Source organism: Caretta caretta, chromosome 2 (genome assembly GCF_965140235.1).
Source record: "Caretta caretta isolate rCarCar2 chromosome 2, rCarCar1.hap1, whole genome shotgun sequence".
NCBI lineage: Eukaryota > Metazoa > Chordata > Testudines > Cheloniidae > Caretta > Caretta caretta.
The window spans coordinates 119355592-119378071 of NC_134207.1; the positions used below are offsets into that span (position 1 = coordinate 119355592).

The 22480-nt window shown below is 44.1% G+C and overlaps 1 long non-coding RNA gene across 1 annotated transcript; it reads right to left on the reverse strand.

Annotated features, from left to right (window-relative positions):
• Positions 1-15644: 15644 nt before the first annotated feature.
• LOC142070815 (uncharacterized) lies at positions 15645-17287 on the reverse strand. The gene is made up of 2 exons (XR_012666739.1): positions 17208-17287; positions 15645-16708 (listed from the first exon to the last, which is right to left on the reverse strand). It is a non-coding gene; the product is annotated as an uncharacterized LOC142070815 (long non-coding RNA).
• Between the last annotated feature and the right edge of the window lie 5193 nt (positions 17288-22480).

Sequence of the window (22480 nt, forward strand, 5' to 3'; positions counted from 1 at the left end):
AAGTATGCAAATGAACTGGATGGAGTGAGTAAAGAGTGACTGATTATCTCTGATGTTACAATGTTACTGCTCAGCCAGCAGCAGGGTCAGCAAATGTGCATGGGGGGCAGGGCTAAGTCAGACTTTTCTGGTGTTCAGGTTTTACGAAGTTTCATTTAAATACTCATACATAGGAAGCACACTGGAGATCATCTCGCACACACATTATTAGTGGAAATGTGGTTCAAATTTCCCATGGCATACTTATAAAAAAGGGTTCAGAAAAAAGGTGAGATGCTGTAAAACAGAATTCTGGTGCAACCTTAACTATGGTCTCACTACTGTGAGACTAATATTTAAGAGTTCTCCTGCACCTGGGTCTAGGCCTGATTGATATTTTTTTTCCTCCTCATATAAACTGTCCCCAAACTAGTAGAGAAATCTGGGTCACTATTGGGATATCTGTAGGAAAAAGTTATTTATTCATGTAATTAAAAAAGTAAAAACATACATAGCAAATGTACACAAAAACACAAACATGTTTATATTAGAATGTGACCCACATCACTCCTGGTCTCAAGACAAACCACTACAGAGTCCTTGGTCAAATGATTTTAAAAACCCAGAAGGTTACTTTTATTTGGCTGTCATCCCCTTCAGGTGGGGCACCACTTTTCTCCAAAACCACAGGCAAGTCACCAATTGCAAATCAAAAAAACTCACCAGGCCTACCCTGCCCCATGCAGACTCTGATAGGCAACAGTCTTGTGAGCAGCTCCTGGCTCCACCCGGGCGTCTCTCTCAGAGTGAGAGCCAAAGGTTTGCCCTCCTGTCCAGTCAGTCACTAACTGAACCGATCTCTCTCTTTTTAATCTCTCCACCATCCCTGACGCCTACTGCAGGTATAAGCAAGGTAGGGTTTATTTAGTTCCCAGAAGCTCCTTAATCTCTTCCGGACCAATGTGGTGTTTGTAGATCCCATCACAAAGAGATATGTATTGGATTGTCTCCATCTCTCTCACTTTTTGCATGCTGCTCATCTCCTTAGATTTTGAGCTCTTCAAAACAGGGACAATGGTTTTAAGTTTTCACAGCACCTGGTACCATAAGGCTCCCATTCTGATCAGGGGCTCAGGATGCTACCACCACATGAAAAGGAAGTGACCAAGGAAGTGCATCAAGTTGGGCAAAACTACAAATTAGAAATACTATTTGACTTTTGAAAAAATGAACTGACCCAGGCTAAATTTAGAATTCCTGAAAGGAATGGCCTAGATGATCGAAAGTCAATGGGACTCATGTTCCTAAGTCACTTAGGAACTTTTTAAAATCCCACCCATTAAACATGAAGATCATAAAAACAATTTTGTTTGAAAGTCTGTGTCAGAAAAAAGAAAAGGAGTACTTGTAGCACCTTAGAGACTAACCAATTTATTTGAGCATGAGCTTTCGTGAGCTACAGCTCACTTCATCAGATGCATACTGTGGAAACTGCAGAAGACATTATATACACAGAGACCATGAAACAATACCTCCTCCCACCCCACTCTCCTGCTGGTGATAGCTTATCTAAAGTGATCATCAAGTTGGGCCATTTCCAGCACAAATCCAGGTTTTCTCACCCTCCGCCCTCCCCCCCCAACTCACTCTCCTGCTGGTAATAGCCCATCCAAAGTGACCACTCTCCCTACAATGTGCATGATAATCAAGGTGGGCCATTTCCAGCACAAATCCAGGTTTTCTCACCCCCCCCCCCCCCCACACACAAACTCACTCTCCTGCTGGCAATAGCCCATCCAAACTGACCACTCTCCTTACAATGTGCATGATAATCAAGGTGGGCCATTTCCAGCATAAATCCAAGTATAACCAGAACGTCGGGGGGGTGGGGTGGGGGGGGGGTAGAAACAAAACAAGGGGAAATAGGCTACCTTGCATAATGACTTAGCCACTCCCAGTCTCTATTTAAGCCTAAATTAATAGTATCCAATTTGCAAATGAATTCCAATTCAGCAGTTTCTCGCTGGAGTCTGGATTTGAAGTTTTTTTGTTGTAAGATAGCGACCTTCATGTCTGTGATTGCGTGACCAGAGAGATTGAAGTGTTCTCCGACTGGTTTATGAATGTTATAATTCTTGACATCTGATTTGTGTCCATTTATTCTTTTACGCAGAGATTGTCCAGTTTGACCAATGTACATGGCAGAGGGGCATTGCTGGCACATGATGGCATATATCACATTGGTGGATGTGCAGGTGAACGAGCCTCTGATAGTGTGGCTGATGTTATTAGGCCCTTTGATGGTGTCCCCTGAATAGATATGTGGGCACAGTTGGCAACGGGCTTTGTTGCAAGGATAGGTTCCTGGGTTAGTGGTTCTGTTGTGTGGTATGTGGTTGTTGGTGAGTATTTGCTTCAGGTTGGGGGGCTGTCTGTAGGCAAGGACTGGCCTGTCTCCCAAGATTTGTGAGCGTGTTGGGTCATCCTTCAGGATAGGTTGTAGATCCTTAATAATGCATTGGAGGGGTTTTAGTTGGGGGCTGAAGGTGACGGCTAGTGGCGTTCTGTTATTTTCTTTGTTAGGCCTGTCCTGTAGTAGGTGACTTCTGGGAACTCTTCTGGCTCTATCAATCTGTTTCTTCACTTCCGCGGGTGGGTATTGTAGTTGTAAGAATGCTTGATAGAGATCTTGTAGGTGTTTGTCTCTGTCTGAGGGGTTGGAGCAAATGCGGTTGCATCGCAGAGCTTGGCTGTAGACGATGGATCGTGTGGTGTGGTCAGGATGAAAGCTGGAGGCATGTAGGTAGGAATAGCAGTCAGTAGGTTTCCGGTATAGGGTGGTGTTTATGTGACCATTGTTTATTAGCACTGTAGTGTCCAGGAAGTGGATCTCTTGTGTGGACTGGACCAGGCTGAGGTTGATGGTGGGATGGAAATTGTTGAAATCATGGTGGAATTCCTCAAGGGCTTCTTTTCCATGGGTCCAGATGATGAAGATGTCATCAATATAGCGCAAGTAGAGTAGGGGCGTTAGGGGACGAGAGCTGAGGAAGTGTTGTTCTAAGTCAGCCATAAAAATGTTGGCATACTGTGGGGCCATGCGGGTACCCATAGCAGTGCCGCTGATCTGAAGGTATACATTGTCCCCAAATGTAAAATAGTTATGGGTAAGGACAAAGTCACAAAGTTCAGCCACCAGGTTAGCCGTGACATTATCGGGGATAGTGTTCTTGACGGCTTATAGTCCATCTTTGTGTGGAATGTTGGTGTAGAGGGCTTCTACATCCATAGTGGCCAAGATGGTGTTATCAGGAAGATCACCGATGGATTGTAGTTTCCTCAAGAAGTCAGTGGTGTCTCGAAGGTAGCTGGGAGTGCTGGTAGCGTAGGGCCTGAGGAGGGAGTCTACATAGCCAGACAATCCTGCTGTCAGGGTGCCAATGCCTGAGATGATGGGGCGCCCAGGATTTCCAGGTTTATGGATCTTGGGTAGTAGATAGAATATCCCAGGTCGGGGTTCCAGGGGTGTGTCTGTGCGGATTTGATCTTGTGCTTTTTCAGGAAGTTTCTTGAGCAAATGCTGTAGTTGCTTTTGGTAACTCTCAGTGGGATCATAGGGTAATGGCTTGTAGAAAGTGGTGTTGGAGAGCTGCCGAGCAGCCTCTTGTTCATATTCCGACCTATTCATGATGACGACAGCACCTTCTTTGTCAGCCTTTTTGATTATGATGTCAGAGTTGTTTCTGAGGCTGTGGATGGCATTGTGTTCTGCACAGCTGAGGTTATGGGGCAAGTGATGCTGCTTTTCCACAATTTCAGCCCGTGCACGTCGGCGGAAGCAGTCTATGTAGAAGTCCAGTCTGCTGTTTCGACCTTCAGGAGGAGTCCATCTAGAATCCTTCTTTTTGTAATGTTGGTAGGGAGGCCTCTGTGGATTAGTATGTTGTTCAGAGGTATTTTGGAAATATTCCTTGAGTCGGAGACGTCGAAAATAGGATTCTAGGTCACCACAGAACTGTATCATGTTCGTGGGGGTGGAGGGGCAGAAGGAGAGGCCCCGAGATAGGACAGCTGCTTCTGCTGGGCTGAGAGTATAGTTGGATAGGTTAACAATATTGCTGGGTGGGTTGAGAGAACCATTGCTGTGGCCCCTTGTAGCATGTAGTAGTTTAGAAAGTTTAGTGTCCTTTTTCTTTTGTAGAGAAGCAAAGTGTGTGTTGTAAATGGCTTGTCTAGTTTTAGTAAAATCCAGCCAAGAGGAAGTTTGTGTGGAAGGTCGGTTTTTTATGAGAGTATCCATTTTTGAGAGCTCATTCTTAATCTTTCCCTGTTTGCTGTAGAGGATGTTGATCAGGTGATTCCGCAGTTTCTTTGAGAGCGTGTGGCACAAGCTGTCAGCATAGTCTGTGTGGTATGTCGATTGTAATGGATTTTTTACTTTCAGTCCTTTTGGTACAATATCCATCTGTTTGCATTTGGAAAGGAAGATGATGTCTGTCTGTATCTGTACAAGTTTTTTCATGCAGTTGATAGATTTCCACTCCATACGGCTAAATGCAGTGCCTTGCATAATGACAGGTTTCAGAGTAACAGCTGTGTTAGTCTGTATTCGCAAAAAGAAAAGGAGTACTTGTGGCACCTTAGAGACTAAGCAATTTATTTGAGCATGATCTTTCGTGAGCTACAGCTCACTTCATCAGATGCATACTGTGGAAACTGCAGAAGACATTATATACACAGAGACCATGAAACAATACCTCCTCCCCCCCAACTCTCCTGCTGGTGATAGCTTATCTAAAGTGATCATCAAGTTGGGCCATTTCCAGCACCCTCCCCCCCCCCCCCCCACAAACTCACTCTCCTGCTGGTAATAGCCCATCCAAAGTGACCACTCTCCCTACAATGTGCATGATAATCAAGGTGGGCCATTTCCAGCACAAATCCAGGTTTTCTCACCCCCCCCCCCCCCCACACAAACTCACTCTTCTGCTGGCAATAGCCCATCCAAACTGACCACTCTCCTTACAATGTGCATGATAATCAAGGTGGGCCATTTCCAGCATAAATCCAAGTATAACCAGAACATCGGGGGGGGGGGGGGGGCGTGGGTGGGTGGGTAGAAAAAAAACAAGGGGAAATAGGCTACCTTGCATAATGACTTAGCCACTCCCAGTCTCTATTTAAGCCTAAATTAATAGTATCCAATTTGCAAATGAATTCCAATCGTCTGCGAATACAGACTAACACGGCTGTTACTCTGAAATCTGTGTCAGAAGTAGTTCTTGAATAAACTAGATGAAATCGCCCCCTTCACTTTGCCTTCATTACTTCATTGTCAGTATATTTTGTGCCTTGATCTTCTGGCTAACCTCAGATATTCTAAAAACGGACACTTTCTAGATCTGAACTGGAACTGCACTGTACAATCAGTAAATCACGTTTTTGATCTGCACTATTCTTGACCCAATTAATCTTAAATTTGTCTAAGGATAAGATATTTTTTCAAAGGCAGATTAAGATTTATTGGGGTCCTGGGCACAAAGAACATTTGGGCCCCCCACCTCCTGGGGACCCAGGGGTGCCAGAACCAGAGGGGGAAATGGGACTATGCCCCTCTTTTTTTAACATGGGCATAGTAGCCTTGGGCAGGCACGGAAAGGCAGCGGCATGGGCATAGTTTGTGGGAGGTGGGGCATTGCATCCCCAAACGGCAAGCCTTGGGCCAGAGGTGAGAGGAGGAACGATGCCACATGTGGTTGCTGCTGCAGGTACAAAGCCCAGGCAGCAGTGGGGGCAGGCTGCCACCAGGAACATGGGAGACCCGGCAGGGACAGCCTAGCAACAGTAGCCAGGAACAGGCACTGAGTAATCCCAGGTGGAGTGTGGCAGCTGCTGAGCCTCGGCCTGTAGCAGCTGGAGCTGCACTGTTGGAGACCTCCCTAACTGACTCCTCATGGTCTGTGACCTTCTCGGGGCTCCCTGCCATCTCCCAGGCTAGGGCAGGGCTTCTTCTCCCTGCAGAGCATGTCTGCAGGCCCTGGGGAGGGAGCAGGTGGTGAGACTGGAGGCCCCGCCTCGGGGTCCCACCAACAACGAGGTGGGGGCAGGGACATAGGCTGGGGACTGCTCTCGGGCACGGCAGGTGGAGGGTCTGGGGCTCCCCACAGCGACTCAGGCTCCCTGGGCAGCTCTTACCATGGCCCAGCTCTGTTTTCCAGCCTGGCCAGAGGCCACAGCCTTGAAGATGAGGAGCAGGAGGAAGGGCCATAGTTCCGGTGCCAGTAGCCCCCTACTTCTACCCAGTTTCCTGTGCTACTGTGGCGGCTCCCAAATTGGCTGAGGCCCCTAGGCATGGACCCCATGAACCTTGGTGTTTATCTGCTACTGTTCTTGATACAGTGTATAAACTATTTACAAAAAAATCTTACATTAAAACCTTTTATGAAACATGCAGGGTTTGTTGCCCCCCGCCCCTAGTGTGACCAGATGTCCTGATTTTATAGGGCAGTCCTGATTTTTGGGTCTTTTTCTTATATAGGCTCCTATTACCCCTCACCCCCGTCCCGATTTTTCACATTTGCTGTCTGGTCACCCTCCCCCCAGCCCAGTTTTCCTAAGCATGTAACCACATCAGTGCTCTGAGTGGAAGCCACATGATCACCTAGTGTGTTGTTGGGAAAATCCCTTTGATAAATTAAGTGAAAATACTCCCTGTCAATAAGTTGTTTTAGAAAAAGAAAAAAGTACTGCACTTGTTGAAAAATGTCTTACTTCCTGCTTCCAGTTGGTCTCTGACATAGCTGAATAGAAGGCAGCACTAAGAATAATTCCTGCATAAAAATATTCTTGCTCTAGTTCTGGTTTCTGATAGTCATGATCTGGCCCACACTTTATGCATTTCTGTCTGTATGACTCATAGCACAGTGCAAGTTCTTCAGCCTTTGTCCTCAACAAGTGTTCAAATGCTAGAAAATGTGTGTGATCCATGGGGGCAGAGGAAGAGAGAGAGAACAGTTATTTATGCTTCTGGAGTGCATGGCTCATTGAACTGGTAATAGGGGATGCTTGTTTGGTGTCAGCCCTGCATTAGTACTCACAAAGTCATTACCATCGGATGGTTTTTCAGTGACCTACATGAAATGAGTCCAGTCCAGACTATTCCCTAGTGGGCAGGTGTCCATATTTCAAAACCCACATATACAGTTGATACTTTTGTTTGCAGCCTCAGCAAGAAGCAGTATGGATAAAAATTGATTAAAAAAGTGGATTTTTAAAAATTTAAATTAGTTTAATTTAAATTAAAAACAGGGGTTTTTTTTAAACTATTTAAAATTTAATTTGAAGTTGACTATGTATGCTCAGGCCTAAATTTATAATCTATTAAAATCATTTATATTAAATACAAAAAAAAATATTAAGTAGTACATGTTTGGTGCCAAGATTTAAAGAGATTCAAACCAGTGAACTGATGGAAGTTACAGGGTAACAACCTCAAACCAGAGTTTGCTGAAGTGCTAAATCCGCTTGTGATATCAGTAGCCTCTTCGGCAAGTGCAAAGAGAATATTTTCTTTCAGTTTATTCAAAAAGTCCAGTTAATGACTAGTTCATTCAAGGTTAAGAAACTAATTGGGAGTTGAAAAAGCAGGAAAATTTGCTTCCCTCTTCTAATCTATGAATTAAAAAAAAACTACATATGCAAGGATGACTTCTATTAATTCTAAAATCTTGAACACAGAGATCATTGAAAACAATAAATTAAATTTACTAACTACAGATATTTCCTTTGTTTAATAAACTGGTTAGTTTTAAATGCAAAATGTTTTGATCAACTTTTTTCTCCTTATGTATCCAACACATTTAAAATACTTTAATTAAAAATTACAATGCTTTTTTGTGCATTTTTGATTGAATTTGAATTTCCATCCAAACAGCACTTAACACAAATTGCCAGTAAAAATTATTAATTTTGTGAATAAAAATACATCATTTACCATTTTTGAATGTAATCAAAATGTAAAACTTAAGAATGTGAATAAATATTAGTTTAGCTATACAAGTACTTAAATAAATGAGTATAGATATAGTGCATTTTCCTGGTTATCAAAAAGAAGTGCCACATTTAGTGTAAAGGCTATATTTAGCTGCAAATCAACATGTTTTAATAGTTACCAACTAATGAGAATCAACCTTTCTTTAGGAAAATAGAAGTACAAATGCAAAACACGATTGAAGCTGATGATTTAATCAAGATTTCCTGCTAGCTGAGTAAACCATGATTTAAATCTGTGATTTAAATCAATCCACCTGCAGAGAATCCAAGGACTGAATAGAGGATGACTTAATTTCTCACTCTTATTGGTGGCATCCCCATGTCAAGGTTGAGACACATTCGTGGAGGGAATGCTTGCATGGCTGCTGCTTGAGTTGTCACTGTCCTATCGATAAATAGAGGACTTCAGTTCTTCAGAGCTATCCACCTGGCATCTTTCACAAACACTAAGCTCACTTCAACATATGTTTAAAAAAAAATATAGGTGGGGGACATCTCTGCTGCCTTCTCATGGCATTCCCCACGAGTAGCATAAAGTGAAACGAAAGTAGACAAAAATGCAGAATACAGTTTGCATTCTAAGCCATCAGCCCAAAAGAACCATCCTCCAATAGGCCCCCTTTATGGGCCAGAGCTGCAAACTCCTGGGGCTGTTTCTCAGGATGCTGCATTTTAATATTGAGGGAATTGCGGCGGTAAAGGGGGATACCTCCTTCCACTTAGCTACAAACCTGGATGCACACATCATCTTGCTTCAGGAGACGCATTCCACCACTGACATGCATTTCAGTTCTAGGCTACGCTGTCATGACTCATCACCATCACAATCAGTATGGGATGGCATCCTACATTAGAGAATGGCTGTCCGCTGTCACTGTATGAGCATCTGGACCAAGTGGCATCACAGAATGGCATTCAATAAAGGTAAATGAGCTTCCACTGATTAATGGCTACAAGTTTCAATCATTTAACTGGCCAATCCCCACTCTGCCCATCTTTCCAGGTCCTCCCATCTACTGTGGCAACTTCAATTTCTGTCATGTCAATTGGGAATACCCTGATAACAATGCAGGCGGAGGGAGTCTAATGGAGTGAGCATCAGTCATTGACTTTCAACTCCTCTATAACACAAAGCAAACACCAATTTTTCACAGTAGCAGATGTGCAACAGGCTCTCTCCCAGTGCACTGGGCAACTGCCACCACTGGTCATAGAGTGGAAGCTTTGAAGCTTTCCCAAAGTCTCAGCAATCAGCTGTCTTTGATCACCATGGGCCTGCGGATATCAACAAACAGCTTACAAAAGGCCCAGTGGAATCTTTGGAAAGCTCAGTGGGAGGTCTTGCAAGCAGAACTAGAGACATCTGTCAGCAAACTGGCTGAGTTGGACTTGACATGTCCAGCCAATATAAATGACTGCTACCAGACTTCAGTGAATTAATTCAGGCAGCTGCTAAGAAATTGATTCCTAGATGCTATCACTGACAGTATATCCCTGGGTGGTCATCAGAGGCAATTAAGCTCTACTAGGAATTCAAATCAGCTAATACCAAACAGGAGCCCAGTAATAACTGTGAGGAATTCATTCAACTGCTGAATCAAACCAGGCATGACTGATGGAGAGAGTCAGTCATAAAGATGGTCTTTACTCTGTGTAGCCAGAAAGCTTGGCAGACCATCAAAAGACATTCTGAAGATTCCAGCCACAAGGAGTTTCCAGTCACCACAAATGCCATCGCATCCCAGCATGTGGCTAACAGCCACACACAGAACTCGGATAAACCTTTCAGCCGTGCAGTCAGAACTGAGATTACAGAGTGGTGACAGGTTCCTAATGTGGATTGATACTTGATGGCTCCTTTTTTGGACAAAGAGCAAGACCAGGACATAAAGATATGAAAACAGAAAGGTTCCACCCTGGATTATATCCAGATGGAGTTCCTACTTCAGAGAGGTCAAAAATCTGACTGCTTCAGTTCCTCCACCGATATTTCCAGGAAACTGCATCCCAAAAATCTTGTGCAGAGCAAAGGGCATAGCCATTCCAAAACCAGGAAAGTCACTGGAAAGATCCCAAAGCTACTGACCCATCTCTCTCCTCTGTGTCACATACAAACTTACAGAGAGACTGATTCTGAAGCACATCAATGAGGTTATCAAACCACATCTGCCCTTTGTTCAGGCTGGCTTCAGACAAGGCTGGTGTACCCAAGATCAAGTCATTCGCCTGACACGAGACATTGAAGATGCCTCTGAGAAGAGAAGAAAAGTTGGTGCTGTTCTGATGGATCTGTCAGCTGTACGTGACACTGACTGGCATGTGGGGCTGACAGCCAAGTTGTTGCATGCTATTTCCTGTAAGCCCATGGTGTGGATTATCGTGGAAATGACAGTGAATTGAAGCTTCATCTTGCAAGCTGGAGACAAAGTCAGCCAGCTTAGGTGTCACCGTAATAGACTTCCACAGGGACTGGTTCTAGCTCCTGTCATTTTCAGCTTCTATATGTAACCCTTCTGCCCGTCAGAGTTGGCAGCAACAAGGGCCGGGTTCAATATCTAGGGGTTCCATTCCAATAACACAATGCAAACCGGCTCGAGCCCCCACCCAGTGACCTGGGACAAATATATACCACCCCCGCTGGGCGCCTCCAAGAGGCAATACTTCCCCTCTCACAAGCACATAGTCTGAGTGTAGCAAAAGCCTTTTAATAACAGAGAGAAACAATGTGGCATTATGTTGGGGAAACACCACCAACAGGATTCATAACACAACCCATGAGCAAAAAAAAAGAACCCACCCCAGGCAAATTGGGGCATGCCCTTTTCCCTTTGGTTCTTGAGTCCAGCAACCCCAAATCACCCAAAGTCCCAAAAGTCCAATGCCCCAAAAGTCTCTGTCCCTGGTCAGGGCAGCCCCAGAGTTCGAAAGTTTATCTGCGGAGCTTTACCTCCCAACCTGGGTGGAAATGGGACGGGGGTAAGAGGCACCTTACGTGATCTGAAGCTGACTGCCCCATAGCTCCATAGCGGCACTCCGCTCTGCCAGCCGCCCCACAAACTCCTTCGCTCAGCTGCACTCCGCTCCGCCAGCCGCCCCACGAACTCCTTCGCTCCGCTCCACTCTGCCAGCCGCCCCACGAACTCCTTCACTCAGCTGCGCTCTGCTCCGCCAGCCGCTCCACGAACTCCTTCACTCAGCTCCACGGCCCACAAGCCGCTTCTGCCATCCACACACTGCTCCGCATCGAACTGCTTCACCAGCCGGCCCGCAAACTGCTCCACAATATATCTTCAGGCTCCCCCACTACTTAACACAACACTCAGTGATTTCAGCTCTTAGGTGAATTCAGCTTGTAGTAGGGAAGCCCCAGTGCTGGTGCACTGTCAGCCCAAAGTGAGCTCAGCAGCCTATAACTAGACTTCTGATGAAATCAAAATTAGCTCTGATATTCCACAGTGGAGAGAGGAGGAAGTGCAATTAGCATGTAAGGCCCTCACCAAGGGGCCCATGCCACCAAGTATTAATACTTGTCCCCAGCCTCTCTCCATTCACACAGTTTTGGAACCCATGACCCTTGCCTAGCGAGTGCTACTTAGTTGATGGTGAATCCCTCCATCATAACAAAAGGCCACGTACAGTTCCAAGCACAGTTCCCATAATCAGGGTAATAACAATTTATTCTTCCTGCCCCAATAACAGAGACACTGGGGACCCCACAGCAGCCAAAGTGACCATTTGGGCAGCTATGGTCTCATTCTAGGCGGGGTGGGTGTGCCTATGCAAATGAGATTGGCCCCTGAAGTTCTTTTCCACAACTTGCCACACCTCACCACCAGATGTCAGGGTGGAGCTCATCCTGACACTGCTTACATATACTTATGACCTAGCAACAACAAAGGTTGATAAGTATGTATACGCAGATGACATCTGTCTATCTAATGTGGATATGATCTACACAACATGGAAGGCTCACTCAACCAAGACATAAATACTCTGGTCACTTAATGCCACTGATGAAGGTAAGGGAATCTATAAAATAGGGGCCACTACCTTCCATCTCAACAATCACCGAGCCCATTAACCCTTTACACGCAATACTGAGGATCATTCATTCCCTTTCCAGGTAGTTGTCACTTATTTAGGAGTCAAACTGGACTGCCAGTCTAACACATCAGTCCTATCTAGAACACTTAAAGAAAAAGATCTCCTCCCACAATGCTCTGATCTAGAAGCCTCCTGGGGAGTGGAGGCAAATGTTTAACAAACTGTAGTCCTGACACTGGTATTTGCTCCAGTGGAATATTGTGCAGCAGAAGTCAGTATATGCATCTCTTTGATTTGGAGCTGAACACAGCCACACATCTCATTGGTGGTTGCCTTAGCTAAACCTTAACATCTCATTTAAATGTGTTGGCTTAAATAGCTCCCTCGAAACTTCAACAAGATGCCATTACCCTCAAAACTGCATGGAGGGCTATGATGGGTGAAAACAATCTGCTGCACACAAAGCTGACAATGGTTCCAACAGGTGCAAACAAACAACTCGCGCTTCCTATAAGGTCAGCCCACCTCCAGAAGAAAACACCTACACCAGCAGCTCCTGCTGGCCTGCCATGACTGACTTTGCGACATCCTTTTGTAGCAGCCATTCATGCACTTATATCCAGTGCTGCTGCCCCACTGCCCATCTCAGATAACATTTCAGGGCCAACAGTTATGTCTTTGCAAAGTGGCAGCAACTCTGGGATAGAGACAGATATGCTGACAAATTTCATAAACCCTAATTTGCTTCCACCTGTTTGTAGCCTAGGACACAAATCCTGGACTAGGCTTAAAAGGTTACTCACTGGAATGGCCAGCATGGCTGCCACAATGCAGAAATTTGGCTTAGCCCAATCTTCACACTGTGATAGTGGGGAAATGATGCAGACAGTCAAATATGTTGTGGAGCTCACAATTAGAAGACTGGAGGGCAGACTGCTACATCTCGCTACCTTTGATGATGCAGCAGTTAGCTGGCTGAACAAACTAGATATCAACTTGTGAAACATATGAAAGAAGAACACCTGAGAAGTTGTAAATATCAGAAACAAAAGCAATAGTCATTACAACAGTTAGCTTTTGTGTAAAGAGACAGTATGTAGGAACACATTCAGATCTTTCTATTTAACAGGGTGTTACCATATTACAGAGTGAGCATCGTTACAACTGTAATATGTAGTTTCTAGTGTTTTTATTGAATTGACTGAAATCTCTACATAAACATTTAGCAGACCAGGCACATCTATCAATTGTTAATATTCCAAAAGCATATTATAATATTCCAAATAATATTCCAAAAACTTCAGTTATTGAGTGCCCATCTGGAGAAACAGGCCTGATTTTCAGTGCACACGAGTGCTCTACGCTTCCTGACAAACCAGGGCCTTCTAAACAGACTCAGGCTGGGCACTCAAAAATTGAGAAATCCAGAAGATCACTAAGTCACTTTTTAAAATGTTGGCCTCTGCTCTTTTGGGTGTCTGCCAGGCAAATTTTGGTGGTTCTTATAGTAATTCTTTGTTACAATTTACTCTATATTAGTAATCCGGTTATCATAGGTTGCCAACTTTCTACTCGCACAAAACTGAACACCCTTGCCCCACACCCTGCCCCACCCCTCCTCTGAGGCCCCGCCCCCACTCACTCCATCCCCCCCCCTCTGTTGCTCGCTCTCCTCACCCTCACTCACTTGCTCTTTTCCACAAGCGTGGCTCCGGGGGTTGGGGTGCAGTAGGGGGTGGGCAACCGCACCTGTTGGAACCATTCTCGCCCACAGGCACCGCCCCCACCCCCAACTCCCGTTGGCTGCGGTTCCTGGCCAATGGGAGTGTGGAGCTGGTGCTCGGGGCGGGGGCAGTGCCCGGAGCCCCGTGGCCCCCCACCTATGAGCCGGACCAGCTGGCTGCTTCTGGGGTGCAGCGTGGTGCTAGGATAGGTAGGGACTAGCCTGCCTTAGACCCGCAGCACCACCGACCGGACTTTTAATGACTCGGTTGGTGCTGACTGGAGCTGCCAGGGTCCCTTTTCGACCAGGTGTTCCAGTCAAAAACTAGACACCTGGCAACGCTAGGTTATCATATTATTTCCTGCCTATGTACTGGAATATTTCCTTCCTTAAGTTCTGAGCTCCAGATCCCCAAAGGTGGTTAGGCGCCGAAGTTGTATTTTTAGGTGCCATTGTAATCCACAAAATCCCCGCTCTGCTGCCATGTAATTCTGTAGGCACTTATATTCACTTGGGTCCTAAGATTTTGCAGTAAAAGTTCCCTAGGTGCTTATGGTTCTCGGCATGCACACTGCTGCCTCCCTCTAGATGCCCAGACACTTATCTCCTACTACGCCCCAGAGTGATCCACGAACCAGGGGAAGATAGGTGCTCCTCCACCTAGCTCACATGTGGGACCCAATCCAGTAAGCATGCTCAAAGCCCATCTAACTCCAAACAAAACAACCACAGGAAGACTACCTCCCTCATAATCTTTAGCTCAGTGTTTATCACACTCACCCAGGATGTAGGAGACCCCCAGTATAAGTCTCCCTGTCTGCCTGATGAGGAGAAGGGATTCGAATAGGAATATCCCACCTCTCAGGAGAGTTCTGTCACCACTGGGCTATGGGACACTCATATATTCAGGTTCCGTCAATTCCTCCTGTTGAAGCTGTTCCTCTTTAATTAAATAATTAAATATTAATTGGGCCGAAGGAGGAGTCTGAATGACTCTACAGCTCTAGTTAGAGCACTCACTTGACAGGTGGCAGATCTCTTATCCTCATGAGGCAGAGTGGGGATTAAACTGGTGGTCTCCCACAGCCTGAGTGAGTGCTCTAACCATTGGGCTAAAGATAAGGGAGCTCCTCCCCCTCCACTACCATAGCCTCTGAGCATGCCTACTAGATCAGGCTCCACATGCAAGTTAGGCAGAGGAGCACTCATCTTTCCCAGGCTTCTGGGTCACTTGCAGAGATAGGCACCTCCCTGCAGCCCAGACTTAGGCACCTCTCTCTCTGTGAGTGGTAAACAGTGAAGAGGACAGGTCACTGATTCAAAGTGATCTAGATTGCTTGGTAAACTGGTCACAAGCAAACAAACAATGTGTGTTTTAGTAATGTTAAATGTAAATGTAAATATCTGGGAACAAAAAAAATGTAGACCTTACTTATAGGATGCGGGATGCTATCCTGGAAAGCAGTGACACTAAAAACCATTTTGTGGTCATGGTGGATAAGCAGCTGAACATGCACTCCCAGCATGATACTGTTACCAAAAGAGTTAATGCAATCCTGGGATACATAAATGGGAGTCTCAAGTAAAGGTAGAGAGGTTATTTCCCCTCTCTATTTGACACCGATGTGCCCACTGTAGGAATACTGTTTGCATCCAACTCCTGTGCCCACCATTCAAGAAGGATGTTAATAAATTGGAGAGGGTTCAGAGAAAAGTCACAAGACTGATTAAAGAATGACAAAACTCATGTTATGGTAACTGAGCTCTTTGAGTCTATCTATTTAGCTTGACAAAGAGAAGGTTAAGGGGTGACTTGATTACAGTCAATAAGTACCTACACAGGGAACAAAATATAACAGACTACTCTTTATTTAGCAGAGAAAAGTATAACAGGATCCAATGGGTAGGAGTTGAAGCTAGACAAATTCAGACTAGAAATAAGGCATACATTTTTAACATGTGGAGGTAATTAACCATTGGAACAATTTATCAAGGGTCATGATGGATTCTCCATCACCAACAATTTTTAAATCAAGATTGGCTGTTTTTCTATAATATATGAACTAAGAATTATTTTGGGGAAGTTCTATGGCCTGCATTGTACATGAAGTCAGACTAGATGATCACAAAGGTCCCTTCTGGCCTTGGAATCTATGAATTTTTGGCAGACAAAATCCCATCTTTTATGATAAATGAATATATACTTACTATATTTTAAGAATACAGACATGTTGTTGCAAGTGTGGACAGAAATGTCTGACTTTGTGCAGTATTATCTATTTCACATCTGGTTGCACAGGGTCTGAATGAGATCACAAATTGGCCTGTACATAAAGGGATTCTTATAGAGTTTGCAATCATGTTGCAGTTTTCAGTATCTGAACCAGCTGGAATGCAAAGCAAATACTGCTCTCAGTTTCACTCATGCAATCCCACTGGAGCCAACAGTGCAGTGAGACAGTGAATGTGGCCCCATATGTTTATCCAAACCATTTTTTACTACTGGGAAGGTGAATAACAAAGTCACATGATTAAAATTATGGAGCTACTAGCCATTTGTAATAAAACAGCTTGCTTGGCCCTGATTCTCCTCTTCACTAGTGCAAGTGAAGATCACTCAGTTGAAGTCAGTGTGAAATGAGTCAGATGAGAATCAGGCTCCTTGGGTTGAATATCACACATATTCATTTAAGCCTTTTACCTTGATTCTCATTATGGAGTTTCCTTTCCATAAATGCTTGGCAATCTCACAGTCTCTCTCTTTTTCCATCTTCATTGTGGACGGATTTACAGAGAAATTACACAAGCACTTGAAGAAGTTGCCACGAATGACTGTTATAACAAGTATCACATTTCATGGGCTTCTGAGCCAGATTTATCATAACAGGAGCAAAATCATCCCCTCAGACACTGTGGGTGGAAGGAAGAAGAGTTTAGCAGATCCAGGCAAAGAACAGATTGGGACCGGAGGGGACACAAGAAGGAATTCTGCCTCTTTGGTATTATTCCAACCTTCCCCCACAGAAACACCTCCATGAGAGCTTCAGGATGCCTGACAACTCTAGGTAGGAAGTGGACAGGCAAGACCATCTGTTTTTTTCCCTTCCCCAAATCCACGGAGTTTGCTTGCCTAATCTGCACTGACTGGGTCAGCATACCCAATAAGTTTATTCTTCATGCTCATGCACCTCCTAAAATAGGATTGTAGGAACAAAAGTCACCGGTCGAACCCATGGTAGCACAGTTCCATTGAAGCCATACTGCCATGCACTTGAAAGAAGGCTGAAGGGAAATGGGACTGGTGGCAGAATGGAAGCACAAGGACCTTTCCTTTCCTTTGATCCCAGGGCAGGTAGGGGCCCAAACAACCCTAGCATAATTTAGAGCAGCCTACTTTAAAGTACGTTACCTTCAGCCACTAGCTGTAGATCAGGTGGAGTTCTGTGTGCTCCATTACTCCCCTGGCATGCCCCTATGTATTACTCAAGATCACTGAAGTCAATGGAAAAACTCAAGCTGCAAATGGTTACATCTGGAGTTTATCATTCTTGTGATACCGTTTTGAAATTAACCAGGCCATTATGTTAAAGTGTTACTGATTTTGTTCTCACTTAACGTTAGCTTTACCCATTTTCTGTTTCCTATCTAATTAGTGACCCAACACTAGACTAACTGAGCTAGAGTTGTGCTAAATATTGATCAAGATGGTTATTTGCATAAGTAACAGTGCACATCAATCTTAGCATACTCCCAGGAAAAGCTATCCTATCACTTTGATTAGAACCAGAGAGACTTCTAACAGACTTATTTTGAAATGTGACTGCTATATAACATATTACATTTAAAAACTATTAACTGCATTTAACACACACCTCTACCTTGAAGACCCATCTCTAAACTCTCACACAACTCTGTATCTAGCACATCAATCTAGGCATGTACAGCACATTCATCATCATGGTATCTCAGCACTCTCTATGTTTATGATGTGTCTGTCTTTTTGCAAGAAGTGGTGATTATTATTGTAGTGGGAATGACCTCAACAGTTTCATTGAAAATATGGAGCAGATAGTAAAAATGATGGTGAAGTGGATAAAATAAGAATGGACTTTTTAAAAATTTTGCCCATTAAGGTCCTGAGCCAAATGCCTTTGAAGTCAATGGAAAGAGTCAGTGACAGTCTCTCCATTGACTTCAATGGCCTTTGGATCTGCCCCCAAGACTCCAATCCAGCAAAGGGATCTGCAAGCAAGCACCCTTACTCGCACTGCATGGCAGTAATGGTCCAAGCCTGTCATCATCTCAGCAAGATCTGGGCCTAAAGTTTGGAGTGAACGCCTCAAGTTTTTGGCTCCATCTAAATTTAAACAGGAAGAAAAAATTCTTTGGGTTTGGTGTTTTAATCTAACCTGGAAACAAAATAACGTTGAGAGGAAGGATGATACAGTAGTTGAGGAGCTAGTCTGGAACTCAGGTGACCCAGGCTCAGTTCCATGTTCTGCTATGGGCTTCCTGCAAGACCTCAGGCAAGTCACTTAGGTCTTTGTCTACGCTATGCATTAGTGCCCCTTCATGCTTCGGCCACCATTCCAGAGGACATGCTTCCATGCTGATGACACTTGTTAAAAAAAAAAGTGTTAATTAAATTTGTGACTGAATTCCTTGGGTGCAGAATTGTATGTCTTCCTGCTCTGTTTTACCTGAATTCTGCCCTATATTTCATGTTGTAGCAGTCTCAGATAATGACCCAGCACATGTAGTTCGTTTTAAGAACACTTCCGCTGCAGATTTGACAAAAGGCAAAGGTGGTACCAATGTGAGATTTCTAAAGAGTGCTACAGCACTCGACCCACGGTGTAAGAATCTGAAGTGCCTTCCAAAATCTGAGAGGGATGAGGTGTGGAGCATGCTTTTAGAAGTCTTAAAAGAGCAACACTCTGATGTGGAAACTACAGAACCCGAACCACCAACAAAGAAAATCAACCTTCTGCTGGTGGCATCTGACTCAGGTGATTAAAATGCGTCGGTCTGCACTGCTCTAGATCATTATCAAGCAGAACCCGTCATCAGCATGGACGTATATCATCTGGAATGGTGGTTGCAGCATGGAGCATATGAATCTTTAGCACACCTGTCACATAAATACCTTGCTATGCCAGCTACAACAGTGCCATGTGAATGCCTGTTCTCACTTTCAGGTGACACTGTAAACAAGAAGGGGGCAGCATTATCTCTCACAAATGTAAACACATTTGTTTGTCTGTGCGTTTGGCTGAACCAGAAGTAGGACTGAGTGGACTTGTAGGCTCTAAAGTTTTACATTGTTTTATTTTTAAATGTAGTTATTTTTTGTACATAATTCTACATTTGTAAGTTCAACTTTCATGATAAAGAGATTGCACTACAGTACTTGTATTAGGTGAATTGAACAATACTATTTTTGTTTTATAGTTATTTTTTATTACACATATTTGCACTATAAAAAGTGAGCACTGTATACTTTGTATTCTGTGTTGTAATAGAAATCAAAATATTTGAAAATGTAGAAAACATCCAAAATTATTTACATAAATGGTATTCTATTATTAACAGAGCAATTAATTGCATGATTAATTGTGATTAATTTTTTTAAATCGCTTGACAGCCCTACTAGAAAACAATGTTTAAAAATACTTTAGGGAGGAAAAACTGACTTAAAAATTGTTGAAATCACCAATATTAAACGAAGTAAATAGGCAGGTAGGCCAGGGTTTGGAGTTTCAGTTCTCCTTTAATTTCAAGCAAGCACAGTCCTAATTTTTGCCAGCTAGCCTCAGAGCAGAAAACTGACAGAGATGTTTCTCACCCCTACAGGGGTTCTCCCTTGAGAACAGGGTTGAGGCTTATGGGAAGTTTGCATACGTCTCCATTCTTCTGTGGATAAATATAGACCTTCAGTCTCCACGGTTGTTTATCTGGCACCTTCTACAAGCCCGTAAAATAACCCAAGTCTTGCAGGTAGCACGTCAGAGTCTCTTTAGAGAGCATCTATTTGCTTATTTCATGGAGATCCCCTCCCTCTACCTGCTCGTCCCACTGATATCCGTACAGTTATGGTGATAGTCATTTGACAGTGGTAAAGAGTCACAAAATGACAATGGTAAAGGTTCGCCTTTTGAAACTGAAGGAGGAAATTTATCAAAATAAGGAAAACAATGCTATCCCTAAGATGCTCCTACTTCACCTTAGAGCTCCTGTTCCTTCCCCTCTCCTGCTACAGATCCTTACATCTCATACATCCAGTCTCATATGAATATGCCTCAAACTCTTCTGGTTGATCTTTGGAAGCTGTTACTTTGACAATTGCCATATCATGGAATGCCTCTAGGTTTATGCATCCAGCATTGTTGACAAGACGTTAAGCACATACCCAACAGAGGGTTGGTAATTGGAGAAAGGCAAATTCCCAAATGCAGGACAGAGGCCTGGTCTCCACTGCAAAGTTTTGGTGGCATTACTATGTTGGCTAGGATAGCAGAAAAAAAAAATCACATATCCACCAACATAGCTATGCCAGCAAAAGCGTAGAAGGAGTTACACTCGCAAGCGTGTCCTTTTACTGATGTAGCTTATGTTGTTCATGGGAGGTGGTTTAACTATACAAGTCAAACAACTCATTTTGTTGGTATAAGCTGCATTTCCACTTGCAAAGCATCTGTAGTGCAAATAAGGCTAAAGACACCAACATGTTGATGCTAATCTTTAAAAACCCTAGAGGTGGAAGACTCAAAGAGCCACACAGAAAGTTTTGGCCATGAGAGGGGAAGAGGAAGGACCAGCCAAAATCAGAAGGTGAGGTGGTGACAAAAGGCTCCTTGTCTGAGGAGATAAGTCATACACTGCAACAGAAGGACCTTAGATGGCCCCAGAGGACTCTGATCCCAGCCCAAGAAATGCTCTGGAGTGGTGACAAAACTGGAAAAGGGGAAGTGCATGTAAGATTTATTTTTGTCTATTTCATGTGATTATGTTAGGAGCAATAGTGCCAGAATCCATTTGCAAAGTGTCTGTGAATTTTGTGCATGCCTTGTGCCCCTTGATAAGGTAAACTGCAGACCAGACCCACACAGCTGGAGACTGGGACGGCATGTTTCAGCTATGGAGGGAGCCTGAGGGGTCAGCACTGGTCCAGGGGCTGGGCAGTAAGCTGTGTGGTTGCAGCTGTTGGGGGGTGGGGACATGGGTGCTGGACAGAGGATCCATACTTGGAGTGTACTCCTCAAGGCCCCAAGATATGAACACTGTCTGGACTCCTTTCAGACTCCGGAGGCTTAACACACACAGGATCCAGCGGCTGGATCCCCTCCCAGTCTGGTGAGTGGCCAAAAGGGGGTGCTCGACTGGACTTGTGACATGGGCCCATGAGACGTTCTCACCTGACTTCATTTTAATACATTTTTCAGATAAAATAAGTTATATTGACTTGCAGTCCAGAGATAGTCAGAGACTCGAGTGAGATCTTAAGATGTATTTTAAGGCTTGTACAATTCTTCTCCCCATTAGTTGAGAAACAAGGGGCTAAGATCCAATGTCAACTACACTTCTGCACCACTGTCAGAGTAAAGGGAAATAGGAAGGGTAAGCTCCCTCTGCACAGTCAAAGAGGTAAAGAGCCCTGGGGCAGTGCTGCTTACCCACATCAGGAAGAGTCAGGTGATCTTTTCTCAGGCTTTTATCAGAGGAGGGAGAGCTGCATGCTTCCTCCTTTATTCCTTGCATCTGCAACCTCACTGGCTTCACTGAGATTGCATGATTGTAAGTTAGTCAAACTGAGCATCCTGGTCCATATTGTGCCCTATGTTCTTATCTAAATAAAAATGTCATTTGACTAACTCACCTTCCCCCCTACACTCCTGCCCAAATGAAAAAGTTCTTAGTTAAGAGATGGAATTTCACTTTAAAAAAAAAAACATACAATTTCTAATGTTCCAGATTGCATTTTGCTTCCCAACAAGCAAAGTTAGAAGTAGCAAGGCCACAGAGAAGCTTTAACTCCCCCTCCCAGCCCCAAACAAATAAAAAGGTAGTCACACCAGTACCAGGCAGAAGGCGCCATTGGTTAAGCATTGCAGTAAATGGATCAATTGTGACAGTGGTGTGAAATCCATTTCAGGACTTGACATTGAATTAGAAGAACTTTTAGTTGGGTTGCCAACCACTTAATCACAAGGGGGGAATCCTACGGTATAAAATGACAGTGTGCTCTCCTTTCTGACACTTTTATTGTGATGCTTTTTACTGTTTTTTCCAAAATTACCAGTTAACCTAGAAATCTGTTTCCCATGGAAAATGCAGAATTTGCGTTTTTACAAAGAATCGTTAGTTTTTATGTGTTGTGAAAAAATAAAACACAATAACTATTAACAAAATTTTACTGAAAGCACCAGGGTCACTTATTGAATGCACACAACCTCCCCCTGTTGTGGTTGATTTCTGAATGTACTTTAAATTTACAGTGGAACCCCATTTATCTGATTTAATTGGGACCAGGGCCAGATCAGATCATCAACAATTGAGATAATCTGGAGAATTGGCAAAATGCTTTCTATCCCTTATTTTAAGATGGGTGCGGGGCACGCCTACGGTGGTCAGCCACTGCCCAAGCCCTGGTCACCTGGGGCTGACCGCCTGCGCCTGAGCCAC